The sequence below is a fragment of the Monopterus albus genome, unplaced genomic scaffold (assembly GCF_001952655.1).
Source record: "Monopterus albus unplaced genomic scaffold, M_albus_1.0 scaffold21.1, whole genome shotgun sequence".
Classification (NCBI taxonomy): domain Eukaryota; kingdom Metazoa; phylum Chordata; class Actinopteri; order Synbranchiformes; family Synbranchidae; genus Monopterus; species Monopterus albus.
Genome location: NW_018127901.1, coordinates 1,370,450 through 1,380,916, shown reverse-complemented (window position 1 = coordinate 1,380,916; position 10,467 = coordinate 1,370,450). Strand labels below are relative to the sequence as shown.

The 10,467-nt window shown below is 44.3% G+C and overlaps 1 long non-coding RNA gene across 1 annotated transcript; it reads right to left on the bottom strand.

The window, feature by feature from the left end:
• Positions 1-397: 397 nt before the first annotated feature.
• Positions 398-6,269, bottom strand: LOC109956764 (uncharacterized). Its single transcript, XR_002274463.1, has 3 exons — positions 6,101-6,269; positions 1,863-2,110; positions 398-1,270 (listed from the first exon to the last, which is right to left on the bottom strand). It is a non-coding gene; the product is annotated as an uncharacterized LOC109956764 (long non-coding RNA).
• Between the last annotated feature and the right edge of the window lie 4,198 nt (positions 6,270-10,467).

The window sequence follows — 10,467 nt, the reverse complement described above, 5'->3', positions numbered from 1 at the left end:
CTCTCACCTGGTGTCAGCTGGGGTTGGCTCCAGGCCCCCGTGACCCTATTCAGGAATAGGCAATAGAAATAATGGATGGATGTCTGTTAGGTCCTCTAGCTTACTTATAATACCTTTTTTGTACAGATATACACAGAGGTGTACATGTAGGTGTAATCCCTGCACAATCTCTAGCTGCACTCTTTGCAGCTGGAGATTCACAGGTTCATGCTCATTACAGCACACAATGAGTTTGCATAAACAGCTTTTTTTATTTGATAAAAACAAATTTGATGCTTAGGTGACAAAGACAAGACACCTGTATAACCAGGTAGACTGCTATTTAGGCAAAAATGTTTTCAAGAGGCCAAAAGGGGGCCAATGAAGCAGCATCATAGGAATAAAAACATTTATATGCTGCTACTCACACTGAGAACGATGGCACATTATTCGGCTAAACTTTAATTTGTTTTCTTTTATAACGAGTTATTTTTACCTCAACATGAGCAAAGAAATTCTTGCAAAGTACCTTCAACACTTTACAACCAGGCCTTTTAGCTCTTACTACTATGTCATCCAATAACCTGATGCAACTGCTGAGCAGTTAGTTTAGAGTCCATGTGAACGTAACAGTCAAACCCCCCTCTGGCCACTTCCTGCTGTGACAAAGCCGTCAGCCACAGGATTCTACCTCACCCCCTGCCACCACCAGTGCCAGTGGAGACAGAACCTGGTGAGAGGTGATGAGAGATGGTTGGCAGCAGGTGACAGCAGAGAGTTTCCCCCACAGGTGACACCTCAGCCCTGAATTCTGATGCCTCCTTATCACTGCTGACATGCACAAACTGCTGACGGTTCTCCTTCACCTGAATCTGCAGTTTTTTAGCATTTATACTCTGACCCAGTTCCTCCAAGAATACTATACACTCTGTGGGCGTCATCAGGGAATAAAACACTCTTGCGTTTTGCACACAAGTTAGGTGCAATAGCAGCAGCGTGTTGCCTTATGGATGAGGTGTAACCGAGCTGCCATCATGGCCGGTGTCAGGCCAGGATCAGCTGGCAGAGAAGAGGATGAAGAGGAGGACGAGGAGGGGTTTGACAGCTGTCAGTGATCGTTTCCTGTACAGAACATGGGTGACAGCCAGCAGAGCCAACCGGTCTGCAGTGCTGACAGCCGGCAGCTTCTAGAAGGAAAAGAAGGATACAGATATTCTGCTGCCAAACTCGACGAGGCCTCGACATCCTCGCTGCTGACACTCCTCTGTGGATAGATGGAGCTGGTTTCTGGCTGTGAGGACAGAATGAACACTTAAAGTTCAGCATACTAGTACCTCACAGGTTCATTAATTATTTATTATCCTAGTTAGTAATGAGGGCTGACATGCAGTAAGCACAGTTATGCCATGTCCCACTTCAGTACTACATACAAACAATACCAGAGCTGTAGACTCAAGCTCAGCCTGACACATGAGGACTTGAGACTTGGCTCTAGTGAGACTGACACCAAAAATGTTCAAGTCTTGGGTTTTGACCAGGTGAGGCCTTGGACCTCTCAAATAACTTGGGATTTGTCAGTTGACCTCAGACTTGATCCTTGATGAGCGACTCAGGACTTGGACTGGACAACTGATGTCTTTTTTACAAATGGTTTCATTTCCCAGTGATGACCACCAGAAATTAATTTTAGTTTTCCAGCCATGAGCAGCGTCTCCGTCTCATTAGTGCAGTGCATTCTAGGACTGTAGTGTCCATCAGAATCAAACGGGTTTAATCTGACATCTTTGACTAAACATATTCTGCTACTGCAGATTTAAAACTCTTATGAATTGACATGTAGTCTGGCACTGGGCCTCAGCTTTAGTATTTGGGTAAGGACTCACCAGGTGTAGTGATAGACAGGTGGGTTTGCTCTCATACATGTTTCAGAGCTCAGTCTGTCACTCAAAGATAAAGCTGGCGGGCTGCTGATGTCACCAGCATCTCTGTCTTTGACTTCCTGCTCCTCCTCATCCTTCTCCATCAGAGGATGAGGAGCTGAAAGAAATGAATCAGATCTTTGTTTTGTCATCTTTCCAGTCTGGCACGGCGCTCCAGACAGCGAGCCCTAACTCTCCCAGGGCCGTACCACCTGCAGCAATAACAGCAAGAAACTAACTTATTAAAAGTCTCGGCCATTACTCAGCCACTCTGATAAACAAAATATATCTACAGGAAACACCAAGGGCACCGTCAAATAACCAAATGGAAACCAATATCTGCAGATGGATGACAGAGGTTTAACTTTGCTTTAGTTTTGCTAAAAGACAGACTGGCAATTCAAATGACCTGTGTTGGATTTTACTGGATTGGGAAGCTGCTTAAATGTTCATTTACCAAAATGATGCTAGTGTGTTTGTGGTGGTTATTAGAGACTGCCAATAATACACAACATCTAACCAGCAGGTTCTCTGTGAGGCACAGTGCTCACTGTAAAGGAGCTCAGCTTGTAATAGTAACATGTCCCAGAGTTTGTTGGTCGTCTTTAGTCAGTGTGAAGGTGAACACTGTCGGCTGGTGCATGCCATGTATTCTCACAGTGACACTGCTGACATGCTGATGGTTCACACTTGCTGTACTGCATGTGCCATGTCCCACTTACCAGTCCATTTATAAACAAAACAACAACAACCAGTAGTTTTCCACAAGTCCTAATACAAACCCCCGACAGAGGACAAACATCACTATAATATTCTTTTTCTCAACAATATTTTACTTAACTATGTAAATAACTTGCCTTGTTATTAATTGTGATGCTTGCTAATGTATTTATATATTCAAACCTGGAATGCTAATGCTTTGGTGATACTATATATGTAAACAGCCATGTCATTAAAGCTTAGTGAATTGAAATGAAGCGAGCAGCCTGAGCTCAGAGCTTCAGTGCACAATAGCCCACGTCACACAACCTGCAATCAGAAGCACTTTGTATCTGATGTATGTTGGCTACAGGTTCCAGTGTGAAGCTGCCCTGCAGATACTTTGTTTATTTCCTCCCAAACCTGAAACACAGTGACGACTGATCCCCTTTAGCACTCACTGTAAAGATTCAGGTGCTTCAGACCTTTATAAATACTCAAAGCTCGGTGGCAGAGTTTGGGCTGGTTTGACAGTGCTAATGTCATCTGTGTCTGGTGGTGGAGATTTCCCAGCTACTGTTTTGAACTAACTGAAGCACTTCTTTAGCCGAGCATCAACTAACAAAAACACACTATACACACAGACAGGGTGCCCTCTCTGTCAGTCCCAGCCGACCAAGTGTGTGTCCCCATGTGGCTAAACCTATTTTAAAAAACATAAAAGATGGAAACACAGAGAGAGAGAGAGAGAGAGAGAGAGGATGTATAATGCAAGGGACAGCAAGCTAATGGTTTCACTGCTGAATAATTACAGTGCAACTGTGCATTGCTGATGGATGCTCACATGACACACACACACACACACACACACACACACACACACTTTAGCAAATACAAACATTTGCACACAAACACAGGCACTTGCAATTACAATAAGACAGGACGTAAATGAGCTTTCACACACATATATAGATGCAGGCACAAACATCTCAATAAAAGGGAAGCTTAAATGAGATTCGTCTCTATCTCTCCCTCACACACACACACACACACACACACCAACTTCCTGTTGGTGAGTGAAGTGTCAGGTTAAGGAGAATGAATGGCCTCGCTCTGAAAACACAAATTGCAAAGTAAACAGATTAGAGTGAAAACAGACTCCTCTACTCCTCCACCCCCTCGAGCCACTCCATCTCTCCATCATCCATCCTCCCAGTCTCCCTCTGCTTCTCTCCTGCTCCTCTCCACTGTTCCTCTCACTGTCTTAGTCTGTTTCTCTCCTTTTCCTGATCCGCCCTCCTCGTTTCTCTCTCTACAGTCAAGCAGTATTAGTAACAGCAAGATTTCAGATGACAATCAATTTATTTCAGTAGAATCAGTGCATTCACTTGCAGAGTTTAGGAAATAGTGCAGAGTAAGTGAATTCTCACAGAGCTTTCATATAGAGTTTAACTTTGGGGAACTTTGACAAGCTAATTTGCGCTGTTGATCAACAGGAAAGTGACTGTGCTAGAATACAAATTGCTCCATGAAACAGGCGCAGCATGGTCTACATTCACTTGTCTCTTCAAGGAAAAGTTAACTTCCTGGATAGTAACTTACAAATGGTGCCACTTTCTGGAGTCAGTTAAACAGGTGAACCGAGTAGGTGCTCAGACCTAAGCTGTGGTGTGGACTCTAGTGCAGCTGGCTGTCAGAATCTGCAGTTTGATGAGTCTAAATTTTTTGTTCTGTTGATGATTTGTAATATATGCGGTTGTGACTGACTGGTGCTGGCATCTGACCAGCTAGCTGCAATAGCGTGTGTCCAGTTAGTCAGTCAATTTCTCCTTAGCTGTGTCCAGCATCACTCCCTATTTACTATACGGTGCACTACTGTATATTTACTGTCCACCATTTTATTTGACTAGCCAGGTTTTCAATGTAAAATGTATTATCTGTATAGTGCCCTCACAAAACCTACAATGAAATGAATAAAAAAACTAGTATGCATGACACGTGAATTACTGCTGAGTGTTTGTTGTTGTAAATAAGTTGTCAAAGCCAGACCCAAATGCATCATGTAATATTGGTTTTAAGCCAAATGTAGGTAAATACAGGCATCTCTGTATGTTCACAGGTGAATTTCAGCAAACCGCTCCAGCACATATACAGTAGGCTTGGTGTGAAAAGACAGCAGAGAGGAGAAAACAGCCACAGGCTCGACGCTCTGCTCATATATTTAGTAAACACTGACACATTAGTTTAAACTGAGAGGACACTAGGGACTCTGAATTTCTCTCTCTGTCATTCTCTTTTTCAGTCTGTCTATATCTCTTGCTCTCCCTCTTTGACTGTCACTCTCGCTGTCTCTCTCTCTTCCTTCCACACTTCCTCGCTCCGTTTTTGGCTAGTCATCAAATCTGGCAACATGCTCCGACACTGGAAACACACACAGTCTTTTCTACACAAATGCTAGTGAACACACAAGCATGGACAGATTGCAATCAATATGCAATTTCCCCTCTGTGTATAAAAGATGGACCTACTTGGAGGCCATCCCGTGGCTTTTGAGTAACGACACGTCTACATGAAGTGCTGCTATAATTCTCATAACTGCACCTCTTGGCCCTTAAATTGAGATAAAAAGGATTTCATCTTGTGGGCAGATGCAGACACAGACGGCCGAGGGAACAAGTGCTGATTTATCCCTGGCTTCCTGTTTCATCTCTTCTCCTTCTACAGCAAAAACATGAAAGGAGAGAAAGGGGTTCTGCGATGGAGTGCTTTAACAAAAAGACAGCCGCGGCCCCTGATGCTCCGGAGACACCGGAGCTCCTTTCTGCACCAAAACCCTCTTCTGTTTTCCTGTTCTCATCTCCTATTGGGTTTTTGAAGTGAAGACTTCTGGGTTCTACGACACAGAGGAAACCCAGCCTCACTCCTTTTTTCTCATTAGTCTCAAATCTGAATTCTTCTCATCCACTGGAAGGAAAAGAGCTGCACTGCTACTGTCTGAACGCAAATGGATTGTAAAGATTTAAAGTAAACTTTTATTTGTTTATTTATTTCATTTTATAATCACTGCAAGCTTGAATGTGAACAGGGTTTACAAGCTATGGTCATTTAGAGAAATTCAAATATTCCACATTTTTTCCGTTGGTTTATGATCATTTATTTGATCATTGTCTTCTATAATAAACAGACCAACTGTCAACATGTGGCCGTGGTTATACAGCTGGATTTGATCATTTAATCTGACAGATCATTCAATCAGTCAATCAATCATAAACTTCATTGTTCATATGTTAAAATACAAGGAATCTGACTCCAGTTCAGTGGCCCCCAATGTCCATCACACAGAACAGAAAAAAATAAAAATTAAAAGCAGAATAACAAGTAAAAAACAAGAAGACAAACAGTCATCTTTTGTTGGCCTTATGAGCTGCAAGCATACCCAGCAACTGATGAGATGTTTTTGATTAGCTAATCAATGCCTTTTTATAACAATGTGAAAGTATCACCTGAAGGTTGATCCAGTTCATGGCACATCTCCTGTCTAGTTCAGCCTCTGTTTCCAGCAGCAGTTGTTTGCATCAGACAGGCTCTGCCCTCTCCCTGCACTAAATGGCAGAACAATAGAGACCGACTGAAGTAAATGGAACAGCCAAAGACCCTGTTATGTTTCTCAGGAGTCAGTAGAGACCAAAACAGAGCTAAAAGGAGAGTGAATACTAGATTTACACTGACCTCAGGTGTTTGTGCTTTCCAAAATGCATTGGTCCAAAATGACTCTAAAACGGCCTGGTATTCTTGATTCCTCACTACTTGCATCTTTTCCTCCAACCTTACATGGGTGGGACTAAGGCACAAGGAAAAGATGAAGTGAGGTATAATGTGTTTGTCTGGACCCAAAAGCTGAAAGCACATTGAGAGACCTTGTAGCTAAACTGAATACATTTGCAAAGTACAGGCTGTGATTCAAAAGCTTCTTGGCGGTTCTGCACCAGACAAAGTCCTTGTGTGTGTAACATACATGGCCAATCTAAAGGTGATTTAAAAAAAATTAAAATGATTAACAAAAGCTGTAAAAGTGGAAGAAAGTGAACAAAGCAACCAAATCAGTTTTTAACTGGTTTAGAGGTCTCAGTGCAAGAACAGCAGAGATGATTTGACAACTAGAGACAGGAGAAGCTGTGTCTTAAATACAGGAGATGAGTAACAGGTAGGACACAACGGTGACAGTGGACAAAATAACAGTGTGGGTTGAAACACATGACATGAGGGAAACCTGGATGTGATCAAGTAAACATGTACCCTACATCCTGTGGAGGTTCTTTCTAGAGATTTTTCTATTGTGGTGTTGTGATTCCTTTAGACTTTCGATACTTATACTAATCACATAATTCATTTAGCAAGTACTAATCATCCTCTAACCTCTGGGAAATCCTCTCAGTGCTGCAGAAGGTGCAGAGAGGGTTTGGATGTAAACCTAACGTGAAGTCAACTCTCTCAGCAGCAGAATCCAAACCAGTTGAAACCTTTTCATGAGACAATTGAAACAACAGCAAAGCTCACTCATTTGCGCGTCGCTCCACAGGCAACATTTCAATTAAACTGAACAGTCCCACCACAGCAGCCCTGTGCTCTCTGGTGTTGCTCGTCTCCGTGACTTACAGACGTCCCACTTCATGGGATGAGCCTCTGGGGCTGAGCTTTAGGAGCCCAAAGTCCAGTAAGTTATATAATGGACCTGGCTGCAGGGAATGGTCCATTCTCATCTCCCAGGCAACAGGTGAATTTCAACAATGCACATTTGAGAGGCTCACAGATTTTCTGGAATACAATGCCCCCTCCTGCTGCCAAGTGTTTATGGTAATGCTCTATTCAGTGGAAGAATGGTGGATTAGTGCAACGATGGAGCTGGATGAGCTCCACATTCGTGCTGCTGGGCCCCGGGCAGCCGCTGTGGAATGATTGCCTGGGGCCGAAACAGGGCATGGTGGGAGGGGCTGGGTCCTGTGGTGGTTCGAGCTATTTTGTCTTTTCAGTAAATGTGTGCTTACTGTGTAGAAGACAAACACATTTTCTCAGGACTCTGTTGCTTGACATCCAAAGTTTCTCCTTCAGTGCTTCTCTCTGTGTTTTCAGTCATATGTTCTGTGGTGATTTGATACATAAAACAAATTATCAGCAGAGGCTTTGCCAGTTTTGGTGCTAAGGTTAACAGGTCCCCCTCCTCACTGGTTGATGACCCATATAGACAGCAAGGAAAGAAAGGACTAGTAATATATATGTCATGATAGACCCAAATAATACTTTTATTACAGTACAGTACTATAAGGAGATTGTTTTAAATATGTGTTACTGTTATAGGCGAAAGGCCAAGGTTTTGTGATGGTGCAGTGATGCACTAAATGGAGTGGTTTGTTAATGATAGGAAGTAAAGGTGACCTGCACATGATAATGGTGACAGATACGGAGTTACAGTGACTTCTTTCACCTAAAGTCTTTTATTTTTGGTTTGGAACAATGAAAAACATTATACAAATATACATACAGTGCACACCCCTCTGTCACAGAATATGGCTAGATACTATTTGCCAAAGTTTAACTGTAATACCTTCCTAAAAGTTATAATGTGCAGTCTGATTCAACTTTGTGGTCATTTCTGGGGCTGTGTTGTGTGCTGCTGCCTATTCCATGTGGTTCTCAGAGGTGTTTCTGATATATAGTCCAGCCTTTCTGGAGCTCTATGCACAAGTCAAGGTTTCCACAAGCTAGTAGAATAATTCATTGCTGGGTTTTTTTAGCTTTTTAATATAATTTTAAATATCACAAACCTTCAATTTCATTTAGTCCACAGTCAGATTACCTTGTGCATGTAAATGCTGCCGGTATCAGCTTCTCATTTCTGGTCAGCAAACAAAGTGAAACCACTCTGTCACGACTTGCTGTTCACTTAGTGATAACTCTGCGAGCCTTTTACCTCAGGGCCATAAAAAGAGCAGTAATAACTTTTTTCGAGGTAAACAGTCATATATTTTTCAGTGTGGAAATGTTTGAACAGCCTTGTCTTGGCCTGAACTCCCCTTGAACCTCCCAGGTTATAGATATTTAATGCTGTGGTCCTGCCAGACCATCCTGTTTCACAGGTACAGTAGACAACAGGATGCTCGCTCAGGGCAATGGACGTGTCGAGGAGCTGTAATCCAAACACTCTCTGCTGCAGGAATCAAAGGAAACCTGAGGGGAAGACAAGACAAGGTGAAGGACACTGCAGGAGCAGATCTACCTCACCACAGAAACAGAAAAAAGAGAAACTGCTGTTCTTTGAAAGCGGTGAGTGCTGTCAAAACAGAAACTAGTCAAACAGCTGCTTTGTCAACAGCCATTGTAGAGTGGAGCATCTGTCTGGCGAAACATCAGTCTGAGCAGCGACGTTAATCTCCGGCATGACATACGCGTCGGGTCGGTACCTGCATGCAGCTCTGAGGCTCTTTCCTTTCTTCACTCTGGTCCTCTTCATGCTCCTCCCTCACTTTCAGACAGATGTTTGCTATTCTTTGTCAACACAAGAGAGAAAACCTTGAGTTTTCTTTTTCTAATCGGGTCAAGGGGGAGCATGTTTTACAGCAGTGCATGATGGGCCTCAGTGAAAAAAGTACAGAAGCACAGTTGAGCTCTGTGCTGTTCTGATGCTCTGCAGCCAGAAAACAGTTCCGAATATTCAGCTTATCATTCTCTCTGAATGATATGTATTGTAGCGTTGGGGGCAGAGAGATTATTGGTGGGATCCCCCATAATGCCCCTCATGGCGGGGTGTATTTAGTTTGGAGTTGGTGGGGATTGTTTGGTGTTCAGTGTGTTCTGTGTGGTTGCAGAAGTGAGAGTGGAGGAATAAACAGGAAAAAAGGCAACTTCTGACAGAAGCCGGAGGCGGTGCAACCTGAAGCAGAAGCCCCCGCAGCTGCTGGAGAATTGCCTGCCACGCTGCTCTCAGCAGGAGCCCACAAAAATGAGACCACAAATGGAGCCAATGTTCTCTGCCAAGCAAGCCAGAGGAAGTGCATTCAGTCATCACAGGGGGACCTGGAGCCAGCGCCAGCCGACCAGCCATCCGTTCCAGAACCACGAGCAGGTCAGTCCGAGCTAAGGGTAGTGGGACCAACCCCCACCTCAATGTCAACCTGACCAGAAGGCTGCGTGGTGAGCATCACTATGCGGTGTGCCATCTTCTGCCCACTCCCTGGGGTGAAGATGCCGATGTTCTCTGGTAGAGGAAGCTGGGAAGCCCATCTCGCCCACTTCGAATTGTTAGCTGCTGTTGCTCATTGGTTGGAGGAGGCGAAGGAGCTACAGCTGGCTTTGTTGCTGACAGAGGATGCCCAGTCATGCCTGCTGTTGCTGAGCCTGGATGAACGGGGCAACTACGGAGCCCTTGTGAATGCACTTCAGAGACACTTCAGCGAACTCGACCTACAAGATGCCCTGTGCAGTGAGTTTAAACACTGCACCCGACTGCTGGGAGAATCCATCTGTGTTTTGGCTTACGACATCAAGAGCCTGGACCAGCGTACCCATGGCTTCATGCCCCCTGCCCTCCATGGTGAGATGGTGGGAGATCAGTTTGTCCAGGTGCTCACCCCTGACAAGCTCAGAGTGGACATGCACCTGGCCCACCCCAGAACCTTGGGTGAAGCACTGGAGCTTGTGGTGGACAGCAGCCAGCACCTCCAGACCACTCATTTACCCTTGACCTCTCACAGCGGTAGGTGGGCCAGACACACACACCTGGACTGAGAACTCAGTGGCACATGGTGCTGCACCCTGGTGGGCATGGTTACACCCAGGGACATTGTTGGGCAGAGACCACAGGGTTGGAGAGCTA